This window comes from Herpailurus yagouaroundi, unplaced genomic scaffold (genome assembly GCF_014898765.1).
Source record: "Herpailurus yagouaroundi ecotype Mexico unplaced genomic scaffold, PumYag 77, whole genome shotgun sequence".
Lineage (NCBI taxonomy): Eukaryota > Metazoa > Chordata > Mammalia > Carnivora > Felidae > Herpailurus > Herpailurus yagouaroundi.
Window position 1 is genome coordinate 23,605,101 of NW_024412388.1, and position 8,313 is coordinate 23,613,413.

Below are 8,313 nucleotides of genomic sequence, written 5' to 3' on the forward strand. Positions count from 1 at the left end.
GGGGGGGGAGTTTACAATCAATGGCCTGTAGGGTTAGTTGCACAGGTTTTGGGGTTAGTGACTTGGTCTGGATCCTATCTCTATCATGTAATCTCCGTGTGGTCCCGGGCAACTCACTTTCCCTGTCTAAGCCTCAGTTTTCCCAACTGCAAAATTGGCTAATAGTGGCAATCCTAAAATCTGTTCTGAGGATTAATAAAATAATGCACATAATCCCAAATCAAACTATCTTTAATCATAAAAAAAAGAATTTCTTGGCTCATATATACCTGAAAAGTCCAGGAGGAACAGCTTCAGGCATAGCTGGATCTGATGGCTCAAATATTGTCATCAGAAACAATTTTGTAGCTCTGCTTTCTTTTGCTGTGGCTTCATTCCCAAACAATCCATGCTAAATCGCTCTACTTTTTTTTTTTCTTAATGTTTAATTTAATTAATTTATTTATGTATTTATTCTGAGAAAGCACGAGCGGGAGAGGGGCAGAGAGAGAGGGGCAGTGGATCTGAAGCGGGCTCTGTGCTGACAGCCCTGAGCCCAATGTGGGGCTTGAACTCACAAACCGTGAGATCGTGACCTGAGCTGAAGTTGGACGTTCAAACGACTGAGTCACCCAGGTGCCCCTAAATCACGCTACTTTTCACCACCGCTATGACCCTAGTCCAAAACAGCACGGTTTCTAGCTTGATGATGGCAACAGCCTCCTAACTGGTCTCCCTTCTTCCCACACCCCTGCCTCTCACTCCAAGCCTCATCTCCACAGAATGATCTTTTAAAAATGCGACGCCTGTGACTCCTCTGCTCGAAACCTTCTACTAGCTTCTCCGAATAAGATCCAAACCCCTCTCCGTGGCCTGCCTGGCCCCTCAAACTCCACCCGCTGTCTGACTCCCTGAAGGTTCTTGCTCTTTCACTCCATTGCACTGGGCTTCTCGTTTTTCCTCGGGCTGGGGGTGTTCCTCTGCCAGGACCTCACCCCTACGCCGCGTTGCCTAACTTCATTGGTAATTCAACTCCCTTGATCTCCTCTCTCCTAGGTCTCCACCCAGGATTCCAAGTCCAGTAGAAGGAAGAGCGCCTGCTTGCCCACCAGTGGGAACCCAAGTCCAGGGCTGGCTTTCATTGGCCAAAGGGCACATCCCTGAACCAATCACTGTGGCCAAAGGAGTGAGATTCTCCGATTGGTTAGGCTCAAGTCACATGCCCACCTGGAGCTCAAGCAAGTGTGGGCTGAGCGGACAAAGACAGTTCCCCTGAGAAAAATTGAGGTCCTGTTACTGGAAGGGTGAAATAATGCTGGGCAGCAAAAATAACACGTGTATTTTTCGGTTTGCTCAGAGCCTGACATGTAAGAAATGTTGGGGGGGAAAAAAGAAAGAAAAGAAAAAACCGAGTTGCACTGCCTGCAAGAACACCCAGGGGTCCCCTTCATCAACATTCACTCATTTAACAAAATCTTATTGATATCACTTAATTCCAGAGTCCAAAAGGACTCTGCTACTCTCTTGATTTAAAATGATAATGTAAGGGTGCCTGGGTGCCTCAGTCAGTTGGGGGTCTGACTCTTGATTTTGGCTCAGGTCATGATCCCAGGGTCGTGGGATTGAGCCCCACGTCGGGTCCCCACTGAGCGTGGAGCCTGCTTAAGACTCTCTCCCTCTACCCCTCTCCCCCGCTCATGCTCTCTCTCTCTCTCTCTCTCAAATAAAAAGAAAATTAAAAATGGGGGGCCCCTGGGTGGCTCAGTCAGTTGAACATCCAACTTTGGTTCAGGTCATGATCTCACCGTTCATGGGTTTGAGCCCCACATGGGGCTCTGTGCTCTCAGTGCAGAGCCCGCTTTGAATCCTCTGTCCCCCTCTCTCTCTGCACCTCCCCCGCTCACGCTCTCTCTCTCTCTCCCAAAAATAAACATTAAACAAAAATTAAATGGCATAATGTAATTGGTGATACGTCTTTTCTTTTTTTTTTTTTTTAATTTTTTTTCAACATTTATTTATTTTTGGGACAGAGAGAGACAGAGCATGAACGGGGGAGGGGCAGAGAGAGAGGGAGACACGGAATCGGAAACAGGCTCCAGGCTCCGAGCCATCAGCCCAGAGCCCAACGCGGGGCTCGAACTCACGGACCGCGAGATCGTGACCCGGCTGAAGTCGGACGCTTAACCGACTGCGCCACCCAGGCGCCCCAATACGTCTTTTCTAGAACAGTGCCTGCCATTCATTCAACAATATTGATTGGGCTTTGATTTATCATTGGAGAGGAGCTCAGCTCACAACTGTGAATACCATAGGTGACCCCTCTCCTCCTGGGGCTTGTACATTCTAATAGAAAGGAGACAGTCAAAAAGAACAGTTTGAATGGAGACCAAAGCCACTCATAAGGCTAATACCTTAGGGTGAAAAATCGAGTGAAGTGGGCCTCTTCTTTACTGAATAGCTTTTTGTACCTTTGGAATTGTATACTTTTATTAGTAATTTAAAACAACATTGATTCATTATCTTTAGAAGTAATGCCATAGAGATACACTGCATCCATTAAGTGGGTAAAGTAAAAAGTCTGGCAACGCCAAATAACCCGGAGGATGTGGAACAACCGAACCTCTCATGCACTGACGGTGAGGACGTAAAATGCTACAACCACTTTAGAGGACTATTTGGCAGTTCTTACAAGAGTAAATCTACAACTACCCTATGATCCAGCAACTTCACTTTTTTTAAAAATTATTTTAATGTTTGTTTTTTTTGAGAGACAGAGCACAAGCAGGGGAGGGTCAGAGAGAGAGGGAGACACAGAATCTGAAGCAGGCTCCAGGCTCTGACCTGTCAGCACAGAGCTCGATGTGGGGCTCGAACTCACGAACTGTGAGATCATGACCTGAGCTGAAGTCAGATGCTTAACTGACTGAGCCACCCAGGTGCCCCTATTTTATTTTATTTTTTAATGTTTATTTATTTTTGAGAGAGAGAGAGAGAGACAGAGTGCAAGAGGGGAAGGGGCAGAGAGAGAGGGAGACACAGAATGTGAAGCAGGCTCCAGGCTCTGAGCTGTCAGCACAGAGCCCGACGCAGGACTCGAACCCACCGACCACAAGATGGTGACCTGAGCTCAACCTAGTAGGACGCTCAACCTACAGAGCCCCCCAGGGGCCCCCAGCAATTCCTTCCACTCTTTTATCCAAGATAAATAAAACCTCAGGTCCACAAAAAGATTTGTGTAAGAATATTGATAGGGGCACCTGGGTGGCTCAGTCAGTTGAGCCCCTGACTCTTGGTTTCAGCTCAGGTCATGATCTCACAGTTTCGTGAGTTCGAGCCTCCAGTCGGGTTCTGTCCTGGCAGCGCAGAGCCTGCTTGGGATTCTCTCTTCCTCTCCCCTGCTCACACTGTCTCTGTCTCTCTCAAAATAAATAAGTAAACTTAAAAAAATAATAATATTGGGGTGCCTGGATGGCTCAGTTGGTTGAGCGTCTGACTTTGGCTCAGGTCATGATCTTGCCATCTGTGGGTTCCAGCCCTGCGTCAGACTCTGTGCTGACAGTTCAGAGCCTACATCCTGCTTTGGATTCTGTGTCTCTCTCTCTGCCCCTCCCCCACTCACACTCTGTCTCTGTCTCTGTCTCTCTCTCTCTCAAAATAATAAATACACATTTAAAAAATTAAAAAAATAATAATATTGATAGTTGATATAACCCTAAGCTGAAAACAATACAAATGTCCATCAACAGAAAAAATGGTTAAGCAAGTTATATTATAGTTATACAATGAACTACTCATCAGTTTCAATTTTTAAAAATTACTGACACATACAACAATATGGATGACTCTCAAAAAAAGAAGAAAAAGTGTATGGGTGAATCTCGAGAAGATTATGCTGAGTGAAAGAAGCTAGACTCAAAAAAACATATTGTATGCTTTAATTTATATTGTTCTAGATAGAACAGGCAAAACTTACCTGTTGTCAGAGAAGGGAGTCCAGTGGTTGCCTGGGGTGGGGTGTGTGGGATTCATTGGGTAGGAACTCTTAGAACTTTCTCTGGGGCTGGAGATGTTCTGTCTTGATAGAGATGTGGGTTACAGGGGTGTTTTCATTTCTGGGAACTCGTGGAACTGCACGTGTAAGTTCTGTCTGTGCATTTCATCGAATGTAAACGATAACTCCTTAAAAAAAAAAGTATTTGAATAGGGAAGTTACCGTATACTAGGGAAATGTACGACAGGGTAACTCCTGGGGGGTATGGGGGTGTGGGCGAACTGGGGGTAGGGTAGAGATCAGGGAAGGTCTGCACCAGAAAGTGAGATTTCAAAGCCCCTAGGGGGACGTCAAACTGTCCTGATGAAGCAGGATAAGGGAGGGGCGACCTCAACACAGAAATGTTAGCGTTTGATCTGTGGAGACCTTCCAAAAACAAGTATCTAACGTTCATTTTGTACCTGCCGCTTTATATTGGTGTTTTCGCACTTAATCTCATAGTGACCCTTCCACATCAGCATTTTGGCTCCCACTTTACAAGTGAGGAAACTGAGATTCAGGGAGGGGGTCGTCGAATGGCTTCCTGAAGACCAACAACCAGGACGTGGTGTCAGGGCTGCTTCCTCGGTGTCAGTTTCCCTGAAACATAACCTGAAACAGTAACCGCAGACGCTGCAGGTCGGGAGGACTGGAGCAAAGGAAAGTCCTAGGGAACAAAAGAAGGGCTGGGCTGGCGCGCTCGCACCTCCCACCTCCCCAGGCGCCGGCTCCCAGGTCTCCAGAGAAAGCGGGGTGGGGGCGGGAGCGCGGAAGGCTGGCTCCACTCCGCTGAGTCAGCGGCTCCCGAGACCCAGGCGGGCGGCTCTGGAACAAAGGGAGTCCGCGTGGGACTGGTCGGGGGTTGGGGGGCCAGGGCGGGGGAGAAGGAGCCGGGCCGGAGCCGGGGGAGAGGGGCGGGGAGCGGCGGGGCCCACGCAGAGTGGGGCGGGGCGTGCCCCTGAGAGTAGGGGCGGAGAGGCGGGGCCCATGCAGAGTAGGGCGGGGCCTGCGCCTAAGAGTAGGGGCGGAGAGGCGGGGCCCATGCAGAGTGGGGCGGGGCCTGATTCTGAGAGTGGGGCGGAGGGGCAGGGCCCATGCAGAAAGAGGCGGGCCTGCGCCTGAGAGTGGGGGCGGAGGGGCGGGGCCCGGGAGGAGTGGGGCGGGGCCCGAGCTCGCAGGGGCGGGGAGCCTCGGGGTCCCGCAGGGGCCCCTATCCCAGGAACGCGGCCGCTGGAGAGAGCCGAGCGGTGGGGAACGCGCCAAGGGGCGCCGGATGGGCTCCCCGAACCTGCGCGCCGCCCGCTCCGCAGCCCCGCGCGTCCCCAGTGTGCTCAGGCCCGAGGCTCCACCGCTAGGGGCTGGGTCCTGGACCGAGTCCTTCTCCTGCGTGGTCCTGTTTCCTCTTCTGTGAATTGACGATGACAGGTCTTGTTTTGCCGGGTGTTGGGAGAGTGGGTTGCGAGAACGGAAGTGAGGAGGAGGGCTTGCTGTCATCTCCTTAACAGACGTCTATTTTGTACTTGCTAGGAAGAACTGTCTTAATAACTGTACTAACACTTCACTCACACATTTCCATTTATTGCACGAAACAATCCATAAACTAGGTAATATTATCACCCCCATTTTACAGCTGAGAAAAATGAAGCTCACACGCGCTTATGTGGCATGCCCACATGAAGACAAGTAAGTGGCAAGCAGCAGGACTTAAACCTTGGGTCTCACTTCACGTTTTTGGAGTCTTTCTCACCCTAAGGTTCATGCTCTAAACTAGCATTCATTTGTTCATTCATTCATTCATTCAAAGATATTTATTGATCACCTCTGTGCTAGGTCATGTGTTGGGTGTAAGAATACAGGGAACAAGTGACAGTCCCTACAGAAATGAAGATTACAGTATAGTTGGAAGACAGTGAGCAAGTAATGACAACAATAATTACTCGGTTAAAATTGCAGTATGTAATTGCATTTTGGTGGGAAAGTAAGGGAACTACAAGAACAGTGTTTCCTCAACAATGAGTGCCTATCATGTGCCAGGTTCTATCCTAAACCCTTTATGATTTGACTTGGGTTTCCCGCCCACTTAAGATCTTGACCAGACTCCTTTCAACATTGTATTAACCAGATTTCTAGCAGTTGCAAATGACAGAAACCTACCACAAGCTAAAGCAAAGAAGGAGGTGAGGGGGAGGAGAATTACTGGCACACTCTAGAAGTACAGGAGTTTTGGGTATGGCTGGATCCTAAGGGCTCAAGAGAAGTTTCCAGGGCCCCCTCTCTCTCAGCATCCCTCAATTCTTCTTTCCATGCAGCCAGGCAAGATGGCTACCAACAGCTCTAGGCTTTCATTGACTATAGCTCTCAGTCCTCAAAGAGAAAGCATACTTTCCACTGGGGCTTCAGCATAGAAAAGCAGTCTTGGGACTGTTTCCCCCAAATTCCCTGAGGTCGTCCTCAACCCGTGCACAAGCTGAATCCCAAAGCCAAGTCTGTCCGAAGTCCTCCCTATCTGCTAAGATTATAGCATATTTGCTGAGCTTTTCGTGTGCTAGGTATAGGCATATTTGCTCAGCATATTTGCTGAGCTTTTCATGTGCTAGGTAAAACCATCTGGTGAGCAGAGCAGACCCCAGTCTTGCCCTCACGGGAACTTACTGTCTGGGTGGAAAAGAGCATGGTTTGTTCAAGAACTTGAAGGAAGGTCAGCAGGGTGCGTGCAGACAAGAACTAGCATGAGATGAGGCTGAAGAGGTAGTCACAGTCTGGTGGATTTTCCCCAAGTTCAGTCTGAGAAAAGGGGGTGTGCACAGAGGCTAATCAGGACCGTGCTATGATGTTTTGGGGGGTCAATTAAATGAGGTGATGTGTGAAAGGGATTCTGTGTCTCCCTCTCTCTCGGCCCCTCCCTGTTCACACTCTGTCTCTCAAAAATAAATAAATATAAAAAAATGTTTTTAAAAGAAGAAAAGGAGGAGTAGAAAGAGCCCTTCTGGCTAAGTGACGGTCCAGGCCAAGGGCAGGAGGCGGGAACAGACTTAACTGATTTGGGGGAGGGGGAAGAGACTTCAAAGGCTGACGGAAAGTGGAGGGGGTTTGCACCATAATGGTCATTGGTTGGATGCCTCCCTAGCATCCATCTCCAACCTGTTTATTTAGAGCCACTGTTCCCCTCCAACTTAGAGAGTCTGGCGACCTTGGGTCAATACCCTCAGCATCAGGGATGAAGCAAGCACCTGACTTGGCTTGGCCCATCCTTGGGTCACATTCTCTTGCCTGTGATGATTGGTACGTGCGTGGTCACATGACATACACCAGTCCAACCAGAATGGGTTTCAGAAGTTAGGCCAGCCTCCCAGCGTCTGGCTGGCTCAGTCCATGTTGCTTGCTTGTGACTCTTCAACTTAGGCTTGTGACGTGGAGCCCCATGTTGGGTGGAGAGATTACTTAAAAACAATAAAAAGGTTCAAAAAAAAAAAGGAAAGAAGTTAGAGTTAGGACAGCCCCGCGAGGATGGGGGCTGTAGCATCCATTCACAAGAGGGTCTGAGAGCTGAGCCAATCCAGAGGCCTTGTCACTGCAGGCTGAAGATAGAAACCAGTCCCGGTGACGTCCCGCGAGAGCCTACAGCCAGGCCTATTCCTGGGTTGTTCAGCTCCGGGGCTGATAACTTTGTGCTTTCGCTGCTGAGCATTAGGCTTTCTGCCACTTGGTTCCCGAGGTTGGGAAGCTGGTGAAACCAATCTAGGAAGGGCCTGGATGTGGGCCCGTCCTGGCTTTTCGATGAGGCGATGCCTTAGCTCCTTGCTGTGGAACCAGGAGACAGGCACAGGCATGTGGAGTGGGGAGACGAGTTCACCCGGTGTAGGGTGACCTGGCAGGAAAGGAGCCGGCAGCCAAGGTGTGAGGGCCTTGCAACCGTAGAGAGCTTTTGTGATGACAGTTTTACCGGGACTGGCCCAGGTCCCTGAATAGCTACAGGGAGCAGAACCACCCACCCACAGGGACTATTCATACGGGGGCTGCTCTGTGAGAAAGACCCTTCCCTGTTCTTGAAGCCCCTGCATTGTTGGGTCTCTCTCTGTAAAAGCAGCCTGGCCTTATACCAATTAATTCACTCTCCCTGAGGCCTAGAGAATTCCTTCTCCACCTCTGACGCTCGGCTCAAAGGTCCCCTCCACCGTGAAGTCCTCTCTGAACTCACCCAGAACTATCAGCTGTCCTTGCAATGTGTGTCGAAAAGAGAACCACGGGCCCAAAACGATGCCACTTGGGCCTGTTCAAGTCACCAAACCAGGACTTCATACCTA

General features: G+C 49.6%; 2 long non-coding RNA genes across 2 annotated transcripts in view; one reads left to right on the forward strand and one right to left on the reverse strand.

Annotated features, from left to right (window-relative positions):
* The window catches only part of LOC121025042 (uncharacterized), a 2,902-nt gene extending 1,538 nt beyond the window's left edge, over positions 1 to 1,364 (forward strand). Inside the window, exon 2 of the long non-coding RNA XR_005787915.1 lies at positions 1,036 to 1,364. This is a non-coding gene — a long non-coding RNA (uncharacterized LOC121025042). The remainder of the gene's footprint in view (positions 1 to 1,035) is intronic.
* The window catches only part of LOC121025037 (uncharacterized), a 6,015-nt gene extending 1,147 nt beyond the window's left edge, over positions 1 to 4,868 (reverse strand). The window contains exons 1-2 of the long non-coding RNA XR_005787914.1: positions 4,432 to 4,868; positions 3,953 to 4,158 (exon numbers count right to left, since the gene is read on the reverse strand). This is a non-coding gene — a long non-coding RNA (uncharacterized LOC121025037). The remainder of the gene's footprint in view (positions 1 to 3,952; positions 4,159 to 4,431) is intronic.
* Between the last annotated feature and the right edge of the window lie 3,445 nt (positions 4,869 to 8,313).